At 41.9% G+C, this 25,941-nt stretch overlaps 1 protein-coding gene and 1 long non-coding RNA gene across 3 annotated transcripts in view; both read right to left on the bottom strand.

Annotated features, from left to right (window-relative positions):
• Positions 1-25,941, bottom strand: part of lrmda (leucine rich melanocyte differentiation associated) — a 192,255-nt gene that overhangs the window by 100,174 nt on the left and 66,140 nt on the right. The gene's annotated exons all lie outside the window — the stretch shown is intronic.
• LOC113583640 lies at positions 5,634-11,842 on the bottom strand. Its single transcript, XR_003411323.1, has 3 exons — positions 11,397-11,842; positions 5,812-5,882; positions 5,634-5,698 (listed from the first exon to the last, which is right to left on the bottom strand). It is a non-coding gene; the product is annotated as an uncharacterized LOC113583640 (long non-coding RNA).

Genomic DNA, 25,941 nt, shown 5'->3' on the forward strand with positions numbered 1-25,941 from the left:
ATTGGCAGCCCTGAGCCGGGTTAGACTAGACCATTTTAATCAACACCATATCATCAGCTCGAGGCTGAGAAACCAAGACATTTCAGTCATTCTGCCTTTCAACAATAGCATGGAGTGCCAAAACTATGAACCATGACTAGGACACTCAAATAGAACTATGTAAAATGTAATAAATTATATTTTACCAGATAAAAGAGTCAGAGTGTGTTTATATATATATATATATATATATATATATATATATATATATATACACATACATATACATACATACATACACACACAGTTGTGCTCAAAATTATAGCAGTGTGTTTATAAACATGAGTAATAGTTTTTATTTCCATGCATTGGGAACACTGCACATTATATTCTAAATAAAAACATGAAGAAAAATGTATACATTTTTTAATTACTTTACAGAAAATGAAAAAAAAAGAATATTGGGCTGTTAAAAAAATAGCAATCTGCATTTTTCTTCACAAACTCAAATATTTACTGTATAAACTGAAAAATCTTTAGGATTTAGCATTGCTGTGAATCACTAAACTAATATTTAGTTGTATAACCACTGTTTCTGAGAACTGCTTCACATCTGTGTTGCGTGGAGCCAACCAAATTCTGGCACCTGTGAACAGGTATTCCAGCCCTGGATAATTTCACAACTTTCCACAATCCATCTGCATTTCTTGGTTTTGCCTCAGAAACAGCATTTTTGATGTCCCCCCACAAGTTTTCTATCAGATTATAGTCCAGGGATTGGGCTGGCCACTCCATAACTTTAATTTTGTTGGTCTGGAACCAAGATGCTTCTCGCCTACTGGTGTGTTTGGGGTTGTTGTCTTGTTGAAACACCCATTTCAAGGGCATTTCCCCTTCAGCATAAGACAGCATGACCTCTTCAAGTATTTTGGTATATGCAAACTGATCCATGATCCATGATCCCTGGTATGCGATAAATAGGCCCGACACCATAGTAAGAGAAACATCTCCATATCATGATGCCTGCACCACCATGCTTCACTGTCTTCAGAGTGTACTGTGGCTTGAATTCAGTGTTTGGGGGTCATCTGACAAACTTTCGTCTGACAAAATTATTTGCCATGTAGTAATATAATTTCTACAAAAAACAGTGATTGATTTGGTTAGTCATGTTGGACTGCTATTATTTTGAACACAACTGTGTGTGTGTGTGTGTGTGTGTGTGTGTGTGTGTGTGTGTGTGTGTGTGTGTGTGCGCGCATGCATGTGAGTGTTGTGATTGACTGAACTCAGAGTGGATCATGTAGTGAAACATCAGGTGATGATGAAAACACATCAGTGTCAGCACGATGAGCCAGAGGAAGACCCATCAGGTTCCTGATGTGTATTGACAGAGCGGTGAGGGAGAGCACGAGGCCTGTAGTCACTCACCTTGGCCCAGGTGCAATGTCAGCCTGGTCCCAGCCATCACTCTGCACCACTGTCCAGGGTATTATTTAAAGCCAAACAAATATCAGCTCCTCAATGTCACCGCAAGGACGCTCAGGCTGCCTCTCTTCGCAACTAATCAGAGGCTGGGTTTAAAAATCACCCCATGCCTTCCCTCCCCTCCAAATCCATCTTCTGCCATCCGCCCCCCTCTGACAACAGCATCAGAGCTCAGCTCCCCGCACACCCCTGCACCAGATTTACTGTCACCTCTCACCACTGCCATACGATTTATTGACATTAGTTGTCAGCTTTCTTTTCAGGAAAGTGCACGTAGAATTAATTTTAACTGCATTCTAATGTTAAATATCCTGGAAACCCTAAATTTCATGCTAGGCGATGCTCAGAAGTACATGTGCATATATCAAGTTATTGAGGGAAAAAAATCTAGTTCTTTTTATGGCACAGAGGTTACAATTTAATAACCAGCAGCTCATAACGACTTCATCTCACGCATTAATTGCTGATACTTTATGCAGAGGAATGATCTCTGGTCATTATGTAATGCATCAAAAGTTTAAGTAATTTAATTTGAATGTTTTTATTACTCAATTACACTGAAGAAATGAAATCTTACAAAGGAAAAAGCTCAGGCTGATATACCTCCATATGTACCTTAATGACTGAATAATCTAACACAAGCTGAGAACTGAAAACATGCAATATAGGGCTAATGTTAATATACACTGGTCTGCCTTTAATATGTCGAACACAGCAATGTAACATCCTACTCTACTGTAAAATACAAAACTAATATTGCTGTAATTCACCAAACATTATCACAGTGTAACAGGGTTATCTGTAATCAAAGCAAAATTATCAAAATTAAAACCATAGACCTAAGCAAATACTAAAACTTGTTTAAGTACCGAAACTTGTTTAGGGGTATGGCTCACATTCACGTTCGCTACAGGGTTACAAACAGTGCACAGATGGACACTATGAACTTTTTTTCCCCACTAAGTGACTTTCACCACTCTTGACCACATTCAGCTCTGGGAGCAAGTTCAAATAAATCATGATCTTGGCTATAAACATGTAAATTTCAATCGATATGTGCTCGCCTTTTTTCCCCCCTCTTTTCAATAACAGCTGCAATAAAGTCTCAGCGGGTGCAAGCGGCCATAAAAGTATGTAAAATAAATTAGGGGAGCATAATGAGAGACTCCAGCAATTCCCCCATAAATATAACATAACGACCACAACTAAAATGTCACAGAATCAAATAAATCAATTTTGCAGAGACAGGGGTGCCTTTACGTTCACTGGCACAGCCATATTTCTGCATCTTTTACAAGAGGATCCCATTTTGTTTGGAGTGTGAGGGTATGGACAGAGATCCAGCTCTACCCAACACAGGTTCTACACATGGAAGGTTTAATATGTTTTCCTGTGATTCATCACCGGGGCCCTGACACCTGAGACCAGTCCTGCTTCCATTTTTTCCCTAAATGGTTTCTGTAGGACTCCGGAGGAAGGTGGTGGGGAAAGAAAGGGTCCCTCGATTAAACTAATTAACTCCTGATGGAAAATGAGAGAGCAAGCACACTGGACAGCATTATGACTGAATCCAAAGATGAACAGGGAGTGAGTATGCCATGGTGTGTGAATAAAAGTGACTCTGCGGAAGAATCATTTCAAATTTCCCACTTTTGAAAACATCTTAAAACATAGGAAAAAAGCCACTGTGCACTGCGAATAGTCTGAAATTCCTCCAGTAAAAAATAAAAAAAAACATTAGTACAATTCAGTCTTTCAATAAACGTTTTGATTTAGAAGAAATGCAGAGGAGAATGATTATCCTTGCGGGGCCATATATTGCAAATTTATTCTTTATAACATGCTTGCATATCCTGGCTCCTGAGACCACCTCTTTCATAAAAAGCTTGTGGTATTATCACACCAGGATACTTTCCAAGAACGGCTCAAGTTCAGGTACAGGCTAGCTGGCTAACCTATGAGAGACCACTTGACCTTATGAGAACCTCTCATATGTTACGAAACAGGTAAATCTAACATAAAGCACAGGGATACAATTATTCCAAGGAGCCTAAAATGGTCCCGTCAGCCAAGGGACAACCTAATACCAGTTAGTGATTGATGACACTGGGGCTCCTCCTGCACACAGACACTGTCCTCCCCTGAAGGAGCATCCAATCTCAGACCAGCACCTGTTCATGCCCCTGGGCTGGATTCCAATGCTTACCCTCTCATCTTATGAATCGGTGATGTTTTAGACCTAAAAGGAACACAAGCAAGGAGAAGTGGCAGACAGTCAGAACCGAAGCCAAGTAAACACAGGAGCCGTGGGGAGAGAGAAACACAGAGAGTCCACAGGCAGGCCTATCGCAGATGTCTATGAAAGTAATGTGAGAATGCACACAGCAGAGATGAATGGAAACTTTCTTTACAGGCAATCCGATGATTGCATAGCATCGAAGATTTAGCAAAATCCATGTTAATAGTGTATTTTTAAAAAGTATATAAAAGAAGATCCATCATTTAATAGCTTTGCCTTTCTAAAATCTATAAGAACGTGCCGTTTCCCATGGAAAACAAAGTTCCACAGTTTTGTGTTTCCTATACAACTCATAAAGCTGTAATGGAACAGCACACTGAACACAGGTTCCAAAAGCAACACCATCAGCAGTACCAGGAAATCCCTACAAGGCAAACCATCAAAAAGACATATGATCACTCCCATTCCGCAGACATGCATTTAGACCATGCTGACTATTCGCTACCCTTCCACGAGGCTTGACTATCAGATATGCCTCTGGAGGTAGGTTGTTTAAGAAACAATTAGGAGGGTATACAAAGCCATTTGCAGGCAGTCTCGCTTCCTCAGCTCCCTAACTGGAGTACCTTTCAGGCCTGATTTATCACTCTGTCGCCTTCAGAAGGCAACATAATTAATAGGAGCATGGACTTCTAATTTCAATGACTTCCACAGCAAGTGGATTTCATTTGATTTATGATGGCTGGCGAGTTTGCATTTTATCAGTTCATTCAGTCATTATTTATGCTGATGACCAATTTCAATGGGTCGCTATCATCTAACTCGCTACTAATCAAAGAGAATTAGGGTTCACTGCATTATTTAGGACCTACTAATTTATCTTCAGAACAAGGCTAAAGAATAGTTGCAGCCCTGCCTGAAATACACCAATGATTCTAGAGTTTAAAGGCATGATTACCATTAAGAGGGTCGAAGCACCCCGAGTGACACAATATACATGCACATGGAATCTGAACTCCATACAAATTAAGTGCACAGTAGTATGAAACACCTTTCATTAAATGTAGACAAAGGTGTTTCCATAAGTATAATTAATTGCCTTTAAAATGAGTTCTGGGGAACACAACAACAGAATTTAGAGTTTGTGCAAAATGTAGAGTCAATCAGACCTTTAGACTTCCACAAAAACATATTACATTCAGCCAATGATTGTACAGTAACAGGTATATGAGTGTAAAAGCAACTGGCTTATCTGAACAGTAACAACAGGTACAGCAGTAAAAGCAAATGACATATCTGTATGGTAACAACAAATAACAGTGTAAAAACAAAGAAGCCAACAGGCTGTGCATAGATGGACGCCTTGAAATAAAAACAAAAAATGACCCAAGTTTTGGCAGACCAAGGAAGATCAGATACATACCATATAAGAGCTATAACAGGATACAACACTTACAAAGTAGATTTTTCATATCCAAACCTGGCTGAGGTGGATGGGGTGTGCGTTAGAAGAACCATTTTCACCCAGTGTGCTGTAGGATTAAAGGTGGACATCAGATAAACCAGGCCTGTCATGAATACTCCTTTGTAGAATCTTGAGAATATGCATCTTTAATTTTGTTTTTAATTAAAAAAAAAAAAAAAAACTGGTACAGAATTTTATAAATACCGTACCCAGTTTGACTCACAGTCAATCCCAGTATGTTATTTACAGTGATAACATCCTCTGTTTATTGATTAACAGGAATCAATGTGACCTGCTGCACAGCATATGACCTAAAACCATACAGAACAACCCCTACTTCACATAATTCAAAGTCAAATTTATTTATATAGCACTTTTTACAACAGCCATTGTCACAAAGCAGCTTTACACATTTCCGAGTCCAAGCCCCCAGTGAGCAAGCCAAGGGCGACAGTGGCAAGGAAAAACTCCCTAGAGCATGAGGAAGAAACCTTGAGAGGAGCCAAGACTCAAAGGTCGATAATAACCTGTGATTTAAAAAAAGTCAGTTTAACTTTACTCAGCACAGAACATTTAAGAACAGAACTTCATATGTCCAATGGAAAAAAAGTCCTTTATCGTTATCTAGTATAATACTCACAGGGTAGTATGCCCCTGACGTCTAATAACAGTGAAGGGGAAGGATTCCAATGTAAAAACCACTCACACTGGCTAGAGAGTGACAGTTAATATTTAGATGAACTACCAATTTACCACAGAACCAGTGCAAACATGACAGCAGTTTATGACTTAAATCTATCTTGTGTCTTAGCCTGCCAAGGAAAAACAACTGCATTCATTCAAGTTTAACCTTCATAAGACCACCATCACAAGAGCTTTTTGAGGTCACAAACGCAAATGGTCTTTTATAGTCCAACTTATATTTCAGTAAATTATTCCAGTGTGGTGTGGGCGTTTCATCAAAGTATGACATGTCAGACAGAGTGTAAACAGTGGAAATGTAATTCTCCACTTATGTATAGCACCCTCAGTGGAGAAAAGATTCCCAAACAAAACATAACAACATATGAATCAAGACAATGACAGAGATGAAAAATGCATTTCTCAAGCATGTGACAAGCCCAGTCCTGATGACCAAACTCCATTCTTTACCTGCTCTTTTTTGCTGATTTGCTGTGTGATGAATTTCATTTAGGAAAGCAAGAGAGGCTAAACAATTGTGACATGTTTTTATTGATTTGTATGGGACATATGCATGTAATCCTGTTTATAAGTAAACTGTGGCACAAGCGAATTTGAGCCACTGTTTTTGTGCCAGAGGGAAACTGCAGCCAGTGCACAGGGAGGTGAAACACAGCAGGGTTGGGCAGAAAGAGATGTGGGCAGCCCACTGGAATCTAAGAACCTGTATTAAGATTTATTGGTGGTGGGATTTTTCAGGGCTTAAGCATTATTCATAGTATACCCTCTGTGTCTGGGATTGTTTATAAAATGAGACAGCTTCAGCTGAGCTGGAACTCCAGCAGGAGGGCCTGTGCCTCTTAACATAGGCCCAGTTCACCCCTACTCACCCGGCCCCTTGATTAGCAAGCCTTTCCCAGATCCTTGATGAATGACTTAGTCAGAAAGACAGCATGCACAACAACTCCAGCGTTTGAGCAGCTCTCTCACGTTTACAAAGAGGAACCAATTTCCCTCAGTCAAACTCATCACTTCATAGCTCACCGTTTGTCACGCTGCAAAACAAAGCCATCATTTGTGTTTATTCTAATTCACCTACAAAAGGGAAAAGACAAATGAGTTTAAACTACCACTTCACAGTCGACATGATCCATTTTACACGATGTAGTCAACTAACTCCAGTCAAGTCTAAATGAACGTTTAAACTCTTTTCCATAAAACATGCCTAGTTGATAAGAGAGTAAAGACTGGGTGAAAAATACACCATACAAACTATATAGCTGTTTGATGGCAGCTCCTGTTTACAAAAGAGATACCTATGGTGACTCTAAAAGCCCTGTAAGGTTGTTTATTCAGCGATTTCCACAGCCACACATACTTTACTTGCTCTTATTAAACAGAAACAGGAGAATCACCTTCAGGTTTATTAATGATGGTCCTCTGGATGAAAGATGCCTGCAAAAATTCCCAACATCTGTTTGCTGCGCTCACTTCTCAGCGGGGCTGCACCTATTCCTCATGCTTAATGATGCTCATCCACTCTGCAAGTTTTACGGACAAATGTGTATTTGGCCACATTCATCATCCTGAATGAGTGTTCTTGATGAGGCGACTTCTGGCCTGCTTTGCTCGTTCTACTATACTTTAACAAATGACAACCTTCTCCACGTGGTTTTCATTTGTGAGATATATGGCTGTATGGTTGCACATTATATATATATATATATATATATATATATATATATATATGAGTTGGCTAAGGGAAATTGTCAACAACGCCTACCCAAAATTCCTCATCAAAAGTAGCCAAAGTACCACAGCACCACTAAAGCATCAATTATGTAATGCCTTTAGGAGAGCTATCCAGAATCATGTCAGTTCCATGGCCGGAGTCCAAAGCCCTGATGATGGGCATTATCTACGAACTGCCTTTTCCATTGAGTTTAGCCTCACCAGTCATCCAGAGCTGCACATCCCTGAGGACAAACATGAAAGGGCTGTGGAAGTGTATATGGACCAAGAATATGTTGACTTGAACAAACAACATATTAGTCATACATATCATCCCTGCTGTTGAGCCTAATAAATCGGAGTTGCGTTTGATCTCCAGCTGGTTATGAATTCAGAAAGTGAATGGCTGAACCAGACATGAGTTAAAATACCAGGACACGGCGTCTGCTTTCTCAAGCCTGGGAATCAGCTTTCGGCTCAGCTCCGGGGAAATCTGAAAATAGTAAATAAGTCATAAATAGGGTCATTACAGTAAAAGGCTGCATCAGAGGCTGGGGGCGTTCTCCGGCCATACAGAGGGAGAGTGCTAGGAAAACACTGATGTGAACAATGGACAGGCACTACCATCACAAACTACAAATACAGTGTAGAACACAAGCGGCAGCACACCAGAGCTATGTCAAAATAAGCCTTTTCATCGAGAAACTTTGGCAAGTTGTTTTGTACTGTTTTTTTTTTTTTTCAAATAAAGAGTTTCAGCAAAAAAAATAATACTGCAAATGCTGAAATTGAGAAACTGTTTTTTTATAGGTTGCTACATAAATCCATTTCAGTACTTTATTGCCAATCATTATAGTGCTTTACAGAGCGTGTACAGTATAATACTGTAGATACAATGTAAGACTGTTATCTCTACCACCACTCAAACCTTCTTGGTAAGAGGGTGACCTTTTGTGGACCCATAGCCAGGAAGTGCCTTTGTACTCGTAGCCAGGAAGTGAGATCTGGCTTTCATGCAATCACACTCAGCCATTCAGGATTGGAAGTGTGTGGACGGATGGCGTCATTGAGCTAAGCCTATTTAACATACGCTTTTGCAAAACTATCTGTCCTGCAAACAGCTTTGGCACCTCAGCTGGACTGAGGGGACTAAATCATATCTTTGAAGGCAAAACAGACATAGCATGAGGTCCAGGCCACAGCTGAAGCTCTTGACAAGCATAAACATGAAGCAGCTATTTATCCGTGTCTCCAAAAATTCCCCCCACTGCCGGCCCACTGGTCCTCCCCCTGAGTGTCGGAACAGGTCACATGGTGTAATATGTCACCGGTAATTATTTATTACGCACGTCATGAACAGTGCTCTCTGGGATTGGATGGGTAGGTGTTAATTATTCCCACTTCACATCGTGACCCAGTCTAAAGTTACCTGCCTTGATATCTGTGATGCCAGGTTTGTTCTGCCCATTATGAGAGCGAGCTATCTTCTAGCCAGGGTAGAGTGTGCTCAGTAGCGAAACATTATGTAGTGCATTACAGCAGACATGTGTCTACAAGGGAGGCCCTGTACCTCACAGTTGATATGACACCTTCAAACAGTAGAGCAACAGGCGATACAGCCGAGACTGGAAACCCAAACACCCAACTGGATATCTACAGAGAAATACAAGAGGTGGCAAAGCTCTTCAAAACTATTTCCAGTGCAAAGACATAGTAAGGTACAGAACATAATGTCCCGAGTATCGTGAGAGAGGCCTGTCAGGGCGCCGCCTCTGCGCTGGCCAGCGTGTATCGAGGGAAGAGGTCGCCCAGTCGAAATTCTGAGTGACAGAAGCACAACTTCAGGCAAAAGCTGCCGAGCCATGCAGACAGCCCTGTCCTCTGAGGTGTCGGGCATGTTTCCGTATGCACATCATTAGACACTACAGCTCTGATGCAGCATTTCACTGCCTACGTCTAATGGCTTCTGGGTTGGAACACTGCTCCAGCTAAGGGGGTTTGGTTTCTCCACTGGTTTTCTGGTTGATTACCTTTTGGTTAATATTGCTATTTCCTTAAAGTATCTTTCTGTTACTGTTGGAAGAATTGGCCAAGCTGCACTACATCTCATAAGGAAAACTAAGAACAGCACTCATATGTCATAAGTGTTACTTATTATTATGGGCAACTTCTTTAACTGAAGCAACAAATACAATTTCAAAGCAAAACATGATGGCAGTGAAGTTTATTTATTTGTATTTGGTGCTATTTAATGCAAATGATAAAAGATCAAAAACCACATTACTTCATTTTTGTTTGGCCAATGTAACAACAAAATGCGCGCACACACACACACACACACACACACACACACACACACACACACACACACACACACACACACACACACACACACATACACACACACACACACACACACACACACACACACACACACACACACACACACACACACACACACACACACACAAAAATCAGTTTTAAGGCAACCCAGGGGCTACAAGTGCAAGACTGTAATATGAAGCATTTATAATTCATGTGTATTTGATGTAGTGATATGTATAAACTTCATAAGAATTTTAATGGGGCTGAAGCAATAAAAAAGAAAGAAAAAAAACTTTGAGATGGTTGTTTTCTTTTTTCACAGAATTATTTTGGAAGCAGAAGGAAAAACTTTTAAAGTTAAGTTCTGCAATACAGCTTCTGGAAAAAAAGCAGGAAAAAAGTCATTTCATCTTTTTATTTCAATGCCTTATTGATCTTGGTTCTGGGATCTTATAGAGGCTATTAACTAGCCCTGCTACTGGCTGCTCTGTTGTGTCCAATGCATTCAACAAGGGAAAGCATTTTCATTGATCAACATCTTTGCAAAGCATATAAATAAAGATTGATAATACACTTCCACAAATCCCAATAACAATTAGACCTTAATGAAAAACTGCTATAGTATAAGAACAGTATTATGGACACTTTTAATATTCCACTACAGAAAAAAAAAGCTTTGTAGTTTTTAGCCATGTAAAATATGAAGATGAAATGCATAATCCAAGATAGTGTTTTGCCTGTGGTAATATAACATTATAACATTAATCTTTTAGTGATAGAATTGCATTTATGTGGCTTATATAGGTTATTGAAATGCAGTAACCTTTCATCATTGTTTTTCCTTAAGGAAAGAAATGAAAATTAATGGCCGAACACTTGCAGGCAGACCAGCCTGTTTTTTAGCATCTGTCAATACAGTGGTACAAGCAATGGAAATAATTGCAGAAAGTAGGACCTGGATGCTAATTTGCTTTCCTATTAGAAAATCCCTCCCCTTTTCACTCAGTGTTCATGGTGTGCTGGTTATGCCTCCACTGCAGGCTTATTTGAATCAACTCTGTGTCAGGTCTAATCAGAGAGTGAGAACAAGGAGATGGACTAGGAAGGCCGGCCACTCCGAGACCAGGAGAGAGGGAGGAGGACGCGTGAGAGGAGAAAAGACAAGCCCTGTCTACAGCCTTCACAAGGGCAGCACGCTGGAAGCAGGCTCACCCCTGCAATCCCTCAATAGATGTCACGCTATGGAAACAGACTCATTTCAGTAGGACAGGGAACTCAACAGCAACATTACTGACTTCAATGAGCTTTTCTCTGATTACATATGGCCATCATACAGTACAACTGTTTTTCAAATCTCAAAGAAGTCCATGCAAGGGCTTCACTATCACTTCACTTTGTAGCTTCAGTATCATTAAAAAGCAATATCATAGTTATTAAATCCTGTGAAAGAACAGGACAATAATACCATGCATGCAACAAAGAACTAACCTTCAATTCACTTTTTTTTGCCTTCAGCGTCTTCTCACCTCTTCTCCATCACTTTTCCCCCCTAAACTCTCAGTAATTCTTCACCCATCACACCTATTTTCTACCCTGTCTCACTGACAGAGGCTTTGATAGCTTACACCCCTCAGGTGTCAATCAGCTCTGACGGACAGGCTGACCCTGCCCCCAGGGGAGGGTCTGACAGGCTAACAGCACTCTGACAGTCATCTTGAAGGCAATGGCTCTGTATTATCCTTTACATTATCTCCCATGCTCTCCTAGCGATAAAGTGCAGGCTCCAGAGGAACACTAGAACTTCAGCTCAGAAATACTGCAGCCTCCGATTATGCCATGTGGGATGAAAGGCATATTTCATAGTGACGGTACTCCCATTTTTCATTGACACAATACACTTTCCATTCATTTTAGTTCACTGTAGACCCGCCTGGATTCAGAAAGACTGCTTAGAAGTGGTTTAGCTCACCCCTAGTATCAGATTGCTGGTGACTATTTATCTGATGATATATTTTCCTTTCTGAAAGGCAAAGAGATTCCTTCCACAACAGGAAGGACACTGATAAGGCATTAGAGATTTGCTTATTTTGATTTAAAGCCATTGCATTTACTCCAGTACATACTTTATAGCTGGGTGTGACCACAAGTATGTTTCTGGGCAAAATAAATCACAACATGTCAGAAAACCATGCATTATATGGCCCCAAACTGAGACCTATTTATAAATATGAGACATTATTGTATTGTGAAATTTAGTCCCAGCATGTAACTCGTCTCTACCTCAATGGCCATAAATAGCATCGCTTGCACAAATCCCTTCCAAAGCACTCGCTTTGCTGAAATGTAGTATGACATAAATAAGTTATAAGCAGATTTGTTTTATTAGCCAGACATTTTTAATAATCGTGCCCTACAGCATTAGTGCGTGGCAGTGAAGTGAAAAGGTCAAACAGCACAATGTGAAATATGTAAGAATCATGTTCCAAACAAAAATTAAAAAAGGAAGACAAGAAGAAGAAAAGCAAGGAGAAGTGCCTAGAATCTCTGTTTTTGACAGCCACATGATTTAAAAATTGGAGCAAAGTAATTCCTCCCCACAGAGATCCACTCTTCAGTATTAGCCTTGCTGACAGCAGTAACCCAGTCGAAACCCTGTTTCTTCATCTTCCTGTTGATTAATGAAACCAGAGAACTGATGGCTCTCACATGATGTAGTGAGCGGCGTGTAGGCCAGCCAAGAGGAGGCTGTTATTCTGGGCCTGCTGAACTAAACAGCCCACTAGTGCAAGTGCTCATAGCTGCCTTTTCGCAGTACAGTCAGAAGCCTGTGAGCACGGCTCACAGCCTGCGTGGAAACACAGTTGAAGGGTCATGTAAACCCACAGGCGAGGCAAAGGCACGGAGTAAAAAGGCGAAACAATCAGCCCCTCGAGCCGAGGCTGCGTTCGCCGAGAGAGCGCACTGGCACGGTTCCTCCGTATCCCCTCCCGCCTTGTTCCTTCTACTGACAGAGCAGAACAGGAGACGGGGAGAAATAGGCCTTTACAACGTGACACTCTATTCAGCCGTGCCAAATCAGGGCGGCGTGGCGTAGTGCCTCCCCGTGCGGCGGGGGGGTGGGGTGGGCCGTAATGGCACAACAAGGCTCCCAGCGCACAATTGAGCCCCGCACCTCTTGGCCTGTCATGAGCAGCTCTCAGATGCACATCATATCTGGCTCCATAGCTTACGCTGTGTTCAGATCTGACGCCTTAAGCTCGAGACAAGCCTTTAGGTCTGGATCCCTCCACCCGGCACTGTCGGAGCCTCCGGTATTCCTCCCTGCCAGGTAGTGACTAGCTCCACTGGGGGGTTTAAGAGGATGTGCATGCACTCAAAAGACTACACAGAGTGGGACAGGAGGATAAGTGAACCCCAGTAAACAGCATTCTATTAACCTGCTGGGCTCCCAAAAGGAAGCTGTGCTGGGTTAAACAAACACCTTGCTGGCTCAACCTGATTTGTGTGGTTTCAGTCCGATAAGCTCTACACTTCCACTTGAAAAAATGTGTCAGTGAATTAAAGACACAGTCTTTAATGTGAATTTTGTTGCCATCTGGACCTTGCCTACTCATAATCTCATAATTATGGGGAGAATGGCCAAGCAAGATAAGGAAAAAGTACTCTGTCACTGCCTACCTACCATGTAAAACCTACCATGTAAAATTAGTGGGCATAGTGGCAAAACTGGTGAATCATATAGTCTAAAACAGACTCAGTTTACCCAAATCTCATAAATGCAGAATTAATATCTCAAGAAAAGATGTTCATTGGAATAAACATCTGCAGTTCTAAAAAAGTGTGTGTGTGTGTGTGGTTGTGTGCGTGCATGTGTGTGTGTAATCCTTTTTCCATTACAAATTCCTGGCCCCATTTGTCTGCGTTTCTGGTAAACAGCAAGGTTGCTGTATTTAAGTGTTCATCAATGACCCTTTTTAACCTGAACTTTGAGTGACCCTGCCTGCCTCAGTGACCCTGGCAAAGGTCGCAAGATAGAAAAAAATTCTGTATAAAATATGAACCCATCCGCCCACAACCCCCTCCCCAGACCAAAAGAATCCAGCCCCTGCCGACACTACAACCACACAGCCAATCAAAGCCTTCTGGCCATCGTGCAATTATCTCTCTACTATAGCATAGGTGGACTGTGAACCAGTAACCCCACTAACCCTCCACTTCTGGCTCCTAAAATAACCCACAGCAGTGTATGGCTCCTGCATGGACGTAAGAGAGGAAAAAGTGGATCTATTTTCTCTGACGCATCTAAGATCATGTTACATGCTGTGCCAAATCCAAAAGCTGAAATGATAGGGCTAGATTTTCACCTCCCACAATGCCAAGGCAGAAATTCTTGTCATTATATCAATTTATTTCAATGTCATTTGTGTGGGCTAAAAGTTTGTCTAATTCAGTGAAAGTCAGAATGACTGCCATTGGATATGACTTTACTGTTTTTTCCAACCCACCAACCAAAGGAGGAAAATCTGGAAACACCCTGCATGGAGATGAGGGCTACAAACAATATGAGTGGCAGAAACAACAAAAATATCAGTAATTTGTCATTTCTGGAATGGAAAAGTGCTTGGAAGAGTTCTGGGAAAATAAAAGCGCAGCATTCCAGTGCAGGGGGACACTTGCCAGGTTCCACCTCGCACGGCGAGTCTCCCCCAGGCACTAAGCTCACAAACACAGTTTGATCTGCTGTACTTCTGGATCTGCGTCTGGAGGGCTGTTCCTCATGGTGACAGTCCCGGAGGGAAGACGAGAGTATCGCATTCTGTTGGGCGTGCTCCGTCACGCCATGGCGGGCCATATGCTCTCTGTTCGCCTGGAGCCTCACTGCTGCCATCGTACCAGCCTGCTCTGGCTACTAACCACAGCAGCTGGCTGGTGTGCTCCCCAGCCGGGAGTGCATAAAACCCCCCGTAAACAACATAGGAACGAGGGGCTCACTACTTATTCCCCACCGCTTTAATAGTATTTTGCAGTGGTAAGGGGAAGAAACCAGAAGATATTTATAGTATAAGGTGTACTGCGTGATTTTCATGTAGGGGTAATTGGGGTTGGATCACTACAGTAGGGGTCATGATAGTTCTCGGAACATGTGAAGGGTGTTTTGGGAGAACGTCACACATAGAGGACCTTCAATGCGTCCGGACATGCTCATCAGTGTGGGTGTGAAATTCAAACAGACTGATCCAGGGCACGTTCAGGATTACACCATTCCCCCTCCCTCTGTGCTCCTTCCAAAGCACAATAGGCTGCCTGTGAAGGAGCAGGAGTGAGCCATTAGCTGCGCTGAAGTGCCGATTCATAGCTGCTGTGGGAAAAGCAAGGCTGCTTTGGGCATGGATTATCAAGATCACCTGGCCAACCTCCCTCAGCAGGTGCCTGACCCGGACATCAAAACCCCCCACAGCAGAAGGGTATGTCAGTCAGAGTATGTTGGCTCTGCCTCATCTCCCAGCAGGGCACAATCTAACAGCCCATCCGCCCATGTCTGGGATTTACAACACACAATCATTTGTATCAGTGATGGTTATTGTAGCGTAATCAACAGATGGAAAGATCTGTTGGATAGAAAATTGTAGTAAATCTAATCAACAAAGTAAGAGAAAATGCACTGTGTCTCTGCTGTTGTATGCTTTCCACTGAAAACACAATATGATAAAACAATAAGAAATATATGATCCTTATATTCAAAGTATATTCAAATACATTCAAAATTAAGATTGACAATCTTATGAGTGAAAAGTCTGATAAAAGATATATATTGATAAAATCATTTAAGCACTTGAGAGCAACAAATAATCACATCAATCTCCCATGTGCATCTTTTCTAGCTCTGACGTCAGTCAGCATTAGGTTTAATTACGCAGTGGGGCTAACTGAGAGAAATGTGCTCTCTTCAGCTACATCCCACGGCCCTGACACATTACTCAATAGGGCCTTCAGGAACAATGCAACCAGTCCCATCGACCACCTCTCCCAGCCAGGCAGGAGTATCATTTAGCCAAGAGTGATAATTAGATGCAGAATTTACTGAAAACTGTCAATGGCCGTGTCAATAGAGGGACTCTCAGCATCCATCATCCTGTGAATCAATGCCAATTTTCGTCTATGAATTCAAGAAAATGATAGCTTTCAAATAAATGGCCAGAGAGGAAACGTGAGACTCCTCGGGGAGGAATGAAACAGCTCAATTTCTCCCCCCCCTCCGAGTTGCTGGACGACCGCCGTGCTCAGTGGAAAAGGTCACAGAACATTATGGGCGAAGTATCTCCCAAACAAGATGTAGAACACAAGAGGGACATGCCAGGCTGGGTCAGGGTGGCCTAAGATGAGGCAGATCCCCATATATCTCCACACTGACAGATTTAAAGGCGGGGTCAGCAGGTGCTAGACTCAGCAAGCATTGAAGGTCAACAACATGGTCCGAACATTAAGAATAAATGTAACCGTTGCGTCAGAAAGAGCAAATGAGCGGTGGGCTATGTTGGAGGTAATCTTCGGAGGGGTGTAAAGATCAGTGAGGCCCGGCTTTCAGCAAGAAAATGAAAAGCACTTAGCCAATAACGAGAGCCTAATGAGGATCCCTTTAACAGCAGCCACTTTCACTCCAATTGGAAAAACATTTGTCTAACAGTAAAACTCAGATTAATGTATCATTTCTATTGTGAGTTTGGGTTTGATATTAACTATATAAATCAGGCTGAGGTTGGTGTAATAAGGTTCAAATCTGTGAAAATAGCACGGTAGTGTGTTGAATGATAAAATGAAGTGGTGGTAAAAATAGTGCCCTATCCCATTAAAGCTATAGAGCTTTATGTGTGAGCATTTTATAGGTTTGGGGTGTGTATACGTTTTGGCAGTGGAGACATACTACTTCATTTTGGCTTGACAGGTCATTTAATACCACAAAATTACTAACCCCTTGCAGGACAATTACTTTTCCAGTAACAAACATTTTCAAAGGTCTCTAAATGCAATATAAAACTTTAGAGTCTGGGTAAGTTAAAGTTTCAACTCAATCACAGTGTCCCAAGACACAAGAAGCATGCTCAATGCACACTTAAATATAATGCTAATATGTCTCCAGATCACGCTGTAATGGCAGCAAAAACATTTCCCTGTTCTGTGACTTGCATCGTTGTGATGATATGAAGGAACAGCTCTCTCCTCTGCATGGAGATATCTGAGAGGGAAGCAGTGACTGCCATCACACTAAACTATCATAAGTGTCGGGGCTCTTAATGGCGTGATGAGCAGACAGGTTTTTTTTTTTTTTTATGGCCTCAGTCTAGACTGGGCTGGACCCCGTGACAGGCGGGTGAATGTGAAGAGGCGAGGATTCATCAGGGGGCAGAGTGCCTGGAGCAGTCATATTTAATCCTCATGACGGCATCCTCCCCATCAGCTCTCCACTGACAGTAGCAAAAGAAAATGATTTGTGCAGATCAATCACTTGGCTCATTGGCGGCCGGTGGGGGCTGCTGCATGTTTAAAAGGCCCTGCTGACAGACGGTCTCCCGCCGCCTGATTAAAGGCTAGCGGTGTCTCTCTAACCTTTCATTTGAGGGATGATTGTCGCTGAGTGACAAATACTTCTCTGTTGCAGTTCAAGGCAAGGATATTGACATTCAGATTCACCAGGCGCTCTCAGGAACAGATGTCACTATTGGCAAGGAGGCTTGACAGCAACAGCAGGTATGGCAGGGCTCAAGAGGGCTGGCAAACGTGTGCCGTCGGCCCCTGGCGCTGACAAGGCTCACAACAAGTGCGTGCTTTTACATCTCAGGGCTGGCCCTTGCCTTTCCCTGCCTTGCAATTACCATCAAATCACATCTGCCTACTGGACCCCCGGTCAGCCCAACCCTCACCTTGACTCGCCTTTCATTTTGCATGCCACAACCAGGGGGCAGCAGCAGCAGGGCTGGAAGGGGCCCACGGGCGCATCTGCACCAGCCGGGTCTGAGGCACGCGTGAACACACGTCCCGGCCACGGCGGGCGAGGGGGAGGCGGCCGTGGGTGCTGCGCCTAATGCTCTAATGTCATCTCTGCTGGCAGCCATGTAAAAGGGAAGTGGTGGTAACAGACAGGATATCAAAGTCAATATGCCTGTTGTGCTAAGCTCATCCCTCTGTCCCATCTGAGCTGCCAGCTCCCTGAAAGCCCAGCGGAGCCATCACACACGCGAGCCCGCCACGCAACCCAATACGCGAGAGCAAGCGACGGAAAGAGAGAGAAAATGAGTCAGACAGAGAGAGAGAGACTTTCAGATTAGACAGACTGGGAAGTAAAGAGCTCTGCTGGAGAAAAATGGGAGGCAAATATTAACAATATTCCTGCAACATTTTGACCTTAATGGTCTCATGGTTAGAAAACGCTTATTTAGGCCTTCATGCATGGTGTGACATATTTGCTCCAGTATAGTAAATTAAGTGGTGGTTAAATGAAGAGTTCCTACATAGTAAAACTGTATTTTGGCAGCTACATCACAGTATAGGCAACACACATGCTTTGCAGCTGTCAGTTACTGAAACTTCAGAACATCCAGCATAAAGCCAAAAGATAAAGATAGATAAAAGGCCACAGCTAAATCCATCGATCCAATATTGGGTTGCAAATAGCAGTGAGCAGGCACTGCAGGCTCTAAACACACACAGATATACAGCCATCAAAGCTGGTCTACAGCTATATACAGCCATCAAATCTGGTATAGAAGAATAGATGACATATAAATCTAAGTAGATTTCAGGAGTGCAGGAATAAAAACACTGCAATAAGGAATAAAAACTAATTCTGCAACAGGTCCCTTGCCTCTGTCCTCCTTTGAGTCTAACTCTACACATGTGTAAATTTATAGTCGAACACATACACATAGCCCTAGGCTACATTCACATTACCAACCTGAAATGACTCAAATCTGGGTTTTTCTGCCTTAATGTGACACAAATCTGATTTTTTTTTTTTTCGGGGCTGTGTGGACACACAAATCTGATCATTTCAAATCAGATTTGAATCACTTTCATGTATAGTCCTAGATCTGATTCGTGTCTGATTCGTGGCTATGCTACTTGAATGGGAAGGGGCAGATTGGATTTCATGTGGCTTTTTGCGTTTATGCATCTGCTTAGCGCTGTCCTCGTCAAAACAACAATGGAGGAGAACAAGAGCAATGGCAACAGTACCCGTGTAACGGGTAACGGGTAAAGGAAAAAGCTAGCCGTCCGGCTTTTGCTTTGGCCTCTCGACTTCTGATACTTCTAATGAAGTATTTTAATACCATGAGTCATCTCACAAATATAGCGATTTTTGTTGTTGGTGATTCAGGTTATGTGTGAAAAAAACATGTCAATGTGCCATTTCAGTTGCCAGATGTGTTCACAGTACAGTCAGGTACAGGTTTCTTGCAGTTATGAATGTAAACTATCAACAAAGGAAATTCAGATCTGAGAAAAAAAAATTGAATTAATCATTGTGATTTGCAATGTGAAGGTAGCCTTACTTTGCACATAGCATTAAAGTTATAGTCTTACACTTATATAGGCTTACTCTGCACAGTCTCTTTCTTTGCATAAAGTAGTGTGAATAGTAAAGTTTCCTCTGTTTATTTCATAGCATGTTACAAAGAGGCTTGCATACAAATACATGTTATTCCGCTAAACCATGAAATCCAATGCAATTTCTGGCATTTCTTGTGTACCATATTATCACATATTTTCAGAGCACAAGCCAAGCTAATGGCAGTTCCTAGGAGTTAAGTGCCTGTGGTACATGTCAGCTTTGTTCCTCTTTAGTACTGGCAGTCAATTAACACTTTCAGGAGAAAAATAACACCTCCATGACAAAAAGCAAACCAGAACACAGAACTCCCTGGCACCCATACACGAGAGATAGGTTCCACGTGCTTCACACAGCTTGGTTACTTAGCTTAAAAATGGTGTCTCTGCAGGAACACTGATTTTGCCTCAAAACATTTCACGAACAGCAGAAATATTTGACTGAGGCTGAATGAGTGAGCAGCACTCATGTGTACCTACACATGAGGAACACAGTACAGCAACCAACAGGCTACTTTCCATGCACACAAGCTCCAGCTTAAACAAGAGCTTCAAAATGGATATGATACCCAGAAATAGGAACCAAATGACCACAATGCAAATGTCATGTTCATATCATATTTTAAAACACTGAGTGTGGTAATTGTTGAAATAAATGCACATAATCATTTCGGGGGAGCCGGGGAGTAGTACGACTCAGTGAACTCTTGCCAAGAAGCTTCAGTGGAATACAGCTCTCATATGAGCCCTGCATTTGTGCACAATTATCCCATCTTCCTCCTAATTGAACACTTAAAGATGAAACATTCGCTCGTGTCTTCATCAGACAGAACCGGCTGTTGAATATTAGTGATGACACAAGTAACTCTCTGGGGAGAACTTTACTTTGTGCTGTTCTGTGGCATGAGTGGAGACTGCAACTCGCCCTTTGCCTCAAGCATTCAACATCTACCGTTAGTCCATTAGGTGTTACGCAGTCTGTGTAATCCAACCAATGGGGGGCTCTGGTGATGCACACAATATTAGAGCAACAATTTTCCAACATCAGAGAGCAATAATATTCTCTCTAAATCAAAAAGGTGCACTGATCCAAACTATATGTTAGCCCAATTCTCAAAGTTTATCCTATATAGATCACTTCTTGCTCATGTTCTAGACAGTATTTATAAGACAATACTTTTGAGATCCAGGGAAAGTATCTTAACATCAACATCATTACCTAGTGATTTATGCCTGTTGTAACTATGCCCTGTGAAATGTTTGCATTAATGAGCTATGCGTATCCCTTCTCAACAGTAAAACACATTCTTTGTGAACTAAGACTGAACCATCGTTAAGTTTAACAAGTGTTGTGAAGTGCAATAACTTCAGTGGCAATATTACAGGGCAAGGCTGAGCAGGGCAGGTGTAGCTGAAGCTGCTCACATGCTCAGGTAAACAAGGCTGTTTGGGAGTACCTACAAAGCCCTTACTTTGTATGTATGCAAACATACATTTATGTATGCAAACATACATAAAACAACAAAACACCTTTGGCAAAACCCCAATATTCAGATGAACACATGAGACAAAACAAATGTACAAAGTTTGCGTTAATGCATAAAGTCTTTCAAAACAACTGATACATGCATACGCACAAACAATCCTCATCGCATTAAGAGAAATGCCTGTCTGTCTTGATGATGGAGAGGGCAGTCATCCCATATTATCAGTGTCAGTCACTGCAGTGAACAGGCAGCAGCTGCTGTAATTCCCTGCCACTATCAGACTTGATTCAGTCCCGAAGCAGCAGCGTGTCCCGCACATCACATCACACAAAAACCACCTTGGGTGATAAAGGTACTTATAACCCTACATATATTTATGGACACCATTAAAAACAAAACCACTATAAAGAAAATAGCTGACTGTGGAATAAAAAGCCCGAAGGACCCAATTTCCTCCTGAAGCACCTGATGGACACAGTGACAAGCAGATTGCTTTCCTGCACCAATTTTTGGAGCATGTGAAAAATGGGGCCGCATGCTGGTATGTGGTCCAAGATGACTCATAAATCTTCCTTTATCTCCTTCGTGGTGTTAGCAGAAAAGGATGAGTTGCTTTTTTTCCATCTCATTCACATGTCTATCTGTCTGTTATCCGTGCCCTTGAGCAAAGATTACTGATGCCCTGCCTTTGATATATGACACATCGCACAGTGCAGCTTTTCATCCAGTGAATTAACCCAGAAAAAAATGCAAACCTGACTGCCATCAGCTCCCAGGCTTTTTCACTATTCTTTTGTGCTCAGGTCCCCACCCCCCACCACTGCGCCACCAAATATTGAACAGCCAGGGCAGAGAGCATTATGGGTACCCAAGTTGGGTGGCAAATTGTTTATGTGACCTCTGCACATCTCTGCATTTTATAATCTACTCTGTGTCGTCCCCATGTCATCCTCTGAACAAATTGAGCCTGTCACTTCTAGGCTGGCTTTTCTTTCAACTGTTATTATTTATTTCTTGATTTTCGGGGAGAAAAGACAGAGAGGGTGGTGCCATGTAGGAAAGAGACTGTAACGTAGTACTAATGTAATAATATAAACAGCACCAATCATAATAGTGTAAGATATTATATTGCACATTAATTACATAATTACATTAATGTTCTTCAAAACAAAATATTTAATAAGTTCTATAGCTATTCAGATTAAAACAACCACATTGAAAGTGTTTTCATTATCAAAACTTACATAAGTTGCTCTTTTAGAATGGCTGTTTTAAATGGCACCGGAATTATATTAGCAATTGATTGTTTATATTTTTAACAATAGTTTCAATTAGTCTGATTTCAGAATGAAAAATGGCACTGACCACTTCATTTTATTGAAAAAAAAAATGTATAAAATGATACATTAACCAATTACTAGAACAGCTCACTACCCTGCACATTATTCCTCCCTGAAGAACATGACTTCATTAACCCACATCTAATCCCTATTTACATTTAGAGGCTTAAATGAAACTAAATAAATTGCTTATAGTTCAGGCTAACTATATGTGTATTAATAAAGGGCATAAGGCAATACAATGATCTACACATCATTATCAAATTTAAAGTAGAAGTCATGAATAAAATATTAGGTCACTGGGGAAGTCCTAGGCAGTACAGCAAGACATTACCATAATAGACCAGCTCATGATCTGCTTCCTTAACACAGTCCTTAACCCAAATAAATGTATTTCTGGCCCAATGAGAGTGAATCCATTTACCAGACTGAAAATGTTAATATTCCTCATGTTAAATTACAAGCATGATGCATCATTATTGGACACACTGCCATGAAAGTTTGCACATATAACCTTTTGTCTGGCCAGCCATCACATTCCAAAATCAATTCACCATCAGCATCTGTAGAATTGGCAACTCAACAACTTATTACATTTGTTATATTGAGCTCCATCTGGCCAGGGTCATTTGCCTTTTTAATTTAGTTGTCTTACGCCCTCTAATTTGTCTCACATTTACAAATGGTGTCGACCATCGCACCAATCTGTAGCCCATCAGCTGCAGGAAATATATTTTCATACAAATATGCCAGCAGTCAGCAGCCATAAATTTGCTGAGCAGTGTTATTAATAGATAGTAACAGATGTTTACTGATTGTTGATTACCAGTCATGTTGACCAGAGAAATCTGTTCATAAATGGAATGGTATTTATTGTGCCCCAGAACACAGCTCTCTCCTTGGCAGGACAGAGCACTCTGCCAGCTCTCTGTAGTGAAGCACAGAGACAAAGTCAGCCAGTTTTCCCTCTGAGGTACAGCAGCATATGTTCCACTGCTGAGAATGGCACACACATGCAGAGGATGGTGCACCGCGGATTCATGGCACTGTTTAAGGCTTATTTGTGTCCTGCTCTCTGAGCGCAAGAGGAAACAACTGTTTGGCTGCTGACACCTCGTACGACAACGCAAACAGTTGGGGAATTATGGCATGCCACTCAGTTGTCACTCACCGTCAAAGACTGCAGTCACCGTAGCAATTAATCTTTCAGTTAGTAGGGTGGCAGGGTAGACTGCAGAGCAGGGTCGTCCCCGCAGGTCACGCTGAACTCAAACTCTGCTGCGCAAGGGCATTTCTGTAAGTGCAGGGAAAAGAGCTGCCGCCTACATGTGAAGTTCACCTGTTCTGTCACTCCATCACTCACACTGCCGCTTTATGGCGGAAATCATAGCCGTCACATACCCAACTCATGTGATGACCTTAATCTCAAGTTCACTCAGACAGGTAATAAATAAGGAATATGGGAAACTCTGTCCAAGTTATATTAATGTGGTAAAATGATAGCACACAGCTAGGGACAGAGACCTTCAGGCGAAGATTTGCTGCGTTCACAGTTATGAGTTTAACAAGGTACTCTCATCATTTTAACGTGGCGAGGAAGGGGGCTCTTTCAAAGAGGGACAAACCACAGGAAAATTACAGATAAAAAGTCCAAAGAGCAGTGCTGAATCCGACCGCCTCTTAAAATAGTAATAATATCTGTGCACAAGCCTTATTTACAGTCCTAGCAGAGAGTGCTGGACAACAACTTGCAAATACTGACAAGTTCTAAAAGTTGAAGTGAGCTGTAAATAGCTCTGTCATTCCATCCGCAGTGTTATATTGCTAGGACACATTTATCATACCAATGCAAAATCTTTATTCTTCCCAAAGGGCAATGAGGGACACAGCAAATTAATCAAATGAACAAGATGTGCTCATGCCATAAATAGTAAAAGTGGGTTCTTTTTTTTGGGGGGGGGGGGGGGGGGGGGAATTCAGTATTGTTTTTCTATCCCTGTAAGGGTTATGTCAGGCCCTGGGAACAGTTTGTATCCTCCAATAAATTTTTACAGTTGCTTCACCTGCCTGATATCCTTCAGCCATTTCCTTCAGAAGCTGTCAAACACGCCAACTATAATATATGGCCCTTCCAATGAGAACAGCTGTAGCCATTCTCTCTACGGCTTCTTGTATCCTGTCCTGCATGAAATAATACATCAAGATTAATTGATTTCCTGTCACTCTTAGAGAAAAGAAAATTAATTTTCATGTATCTTTTCCCCTAACCCAGCATATGAATTTTGTACATGGCAAGTAATTTAAGTTTTTTAATTATTCATGAGAGCAAAAAACATGATGAAGTGGGCTGCTGATCGCCTCAAGGCCGCAGTTCAGCCCTGAATCTGCATCCAGACAACAACAGCACACCCTAACGCTTGCATTAATAATATATGTATGTACATACATCTTAGTTCAACAGCTATTTCTCTCAGAAGGACCTGGGAGTCGAGGGTCAGCAGGCAGCGGTTTGACTAATGCGACTGGAGTGGTTTGGTTGTAGGCAAATACACGCAGCGGATACCATCTCAGAAGGGAAAAAAAACACCATCTTTTGTAAATCCTATTTCCAAATGCACGGCTTACATTGTGTGTCAGTGATATTGGTATTAATCATCATATACTAAGACAATCTGCAGAGGCAATAAGGCATGGTTGGAAGGCACTAATTAAACAAGGATATTATCACTCCAATCAATCTGTAAACTTCTTAAAATAGCATTGCTAAAACATTCCTTGTGCACTTTCAAAGCAATGATTATTTGAATAAATAACCTCTGCAGCGCGTTGAAGAGAGCCTTTTCAAATATAAATAATCATGATTAAAAAAAAAGAGGGGGAAAGAAAAAATGAGTATGTATGCTAATGCAGAACCATGCCAGATAGATGTTTGAAAGACACAGCATGTGGAGGGATGATTGAGAAGCTCTCAGGAGTGCCTAAGCAAAATGCCATCCACTGCATAACCGAGCAGTTTGAAAGTGCAGGGCCAAGTGGAGGATGCCATCTTCCTGCTGCCAAAGCCCTCAGAAGGCCTGTCAGCCCGGCCAGCCAGAGATTGATGTGCAAGCCTAGCACTGTTCCTCGGCATTACATGCGACATGACAACCATGATGAATGAGAGCCAATTATATTCAGGAATAGGTTGTTTTTTTTCTAATACGTTGCCACCAATCACCAGAACGAAGTCTGGTGGGGAGGGGCTGTCTTAAGAAAAAAAACACCCCATGAAAACTTGATCAAATTGAGGCACAAGTAACCCAGAGGCTGCAGACAGCCTTGTGCCCTTGTGGCAGAGCTGAAAACGCATGAGCTCTGAAAGGAAAGGCATCTTTACAGCGAGATGCTCGACCTGATAAGCAATACACAAACAGCAACATAAAAGTACTTTTGACCCCTAGTTTTGTCAGGGACTGCGGTTAGCATAAAGCTAATTACAGAGTGTGAGCAGTGCGTATTTTAATCTTTTTAATGTTGTGAGTGTGGGACTAGTTAAATTGGTCTGTCTGGCAAGAGGCTCTAATTATTGTAAGAGAGCCTAATTAGCATTTAATGGAACAGCAG

The sequence above is a fragment of the Electrophorus electricus genome, chromosome 11 (assembly GCF_013358815.1).
Source record: "Electrophorus electricus isolate fEleEle1 chromosome 11, fEleEle1.pri, whole genome shotgun sequence".
NCBI classification, from domain to species: domain Eukaryota; kingdom Metazoa; phylum Chordata; class Actinopteri; order Gymnotiformes; family Gymnotidae; genus Electrophorus; species Electrophorus electricus.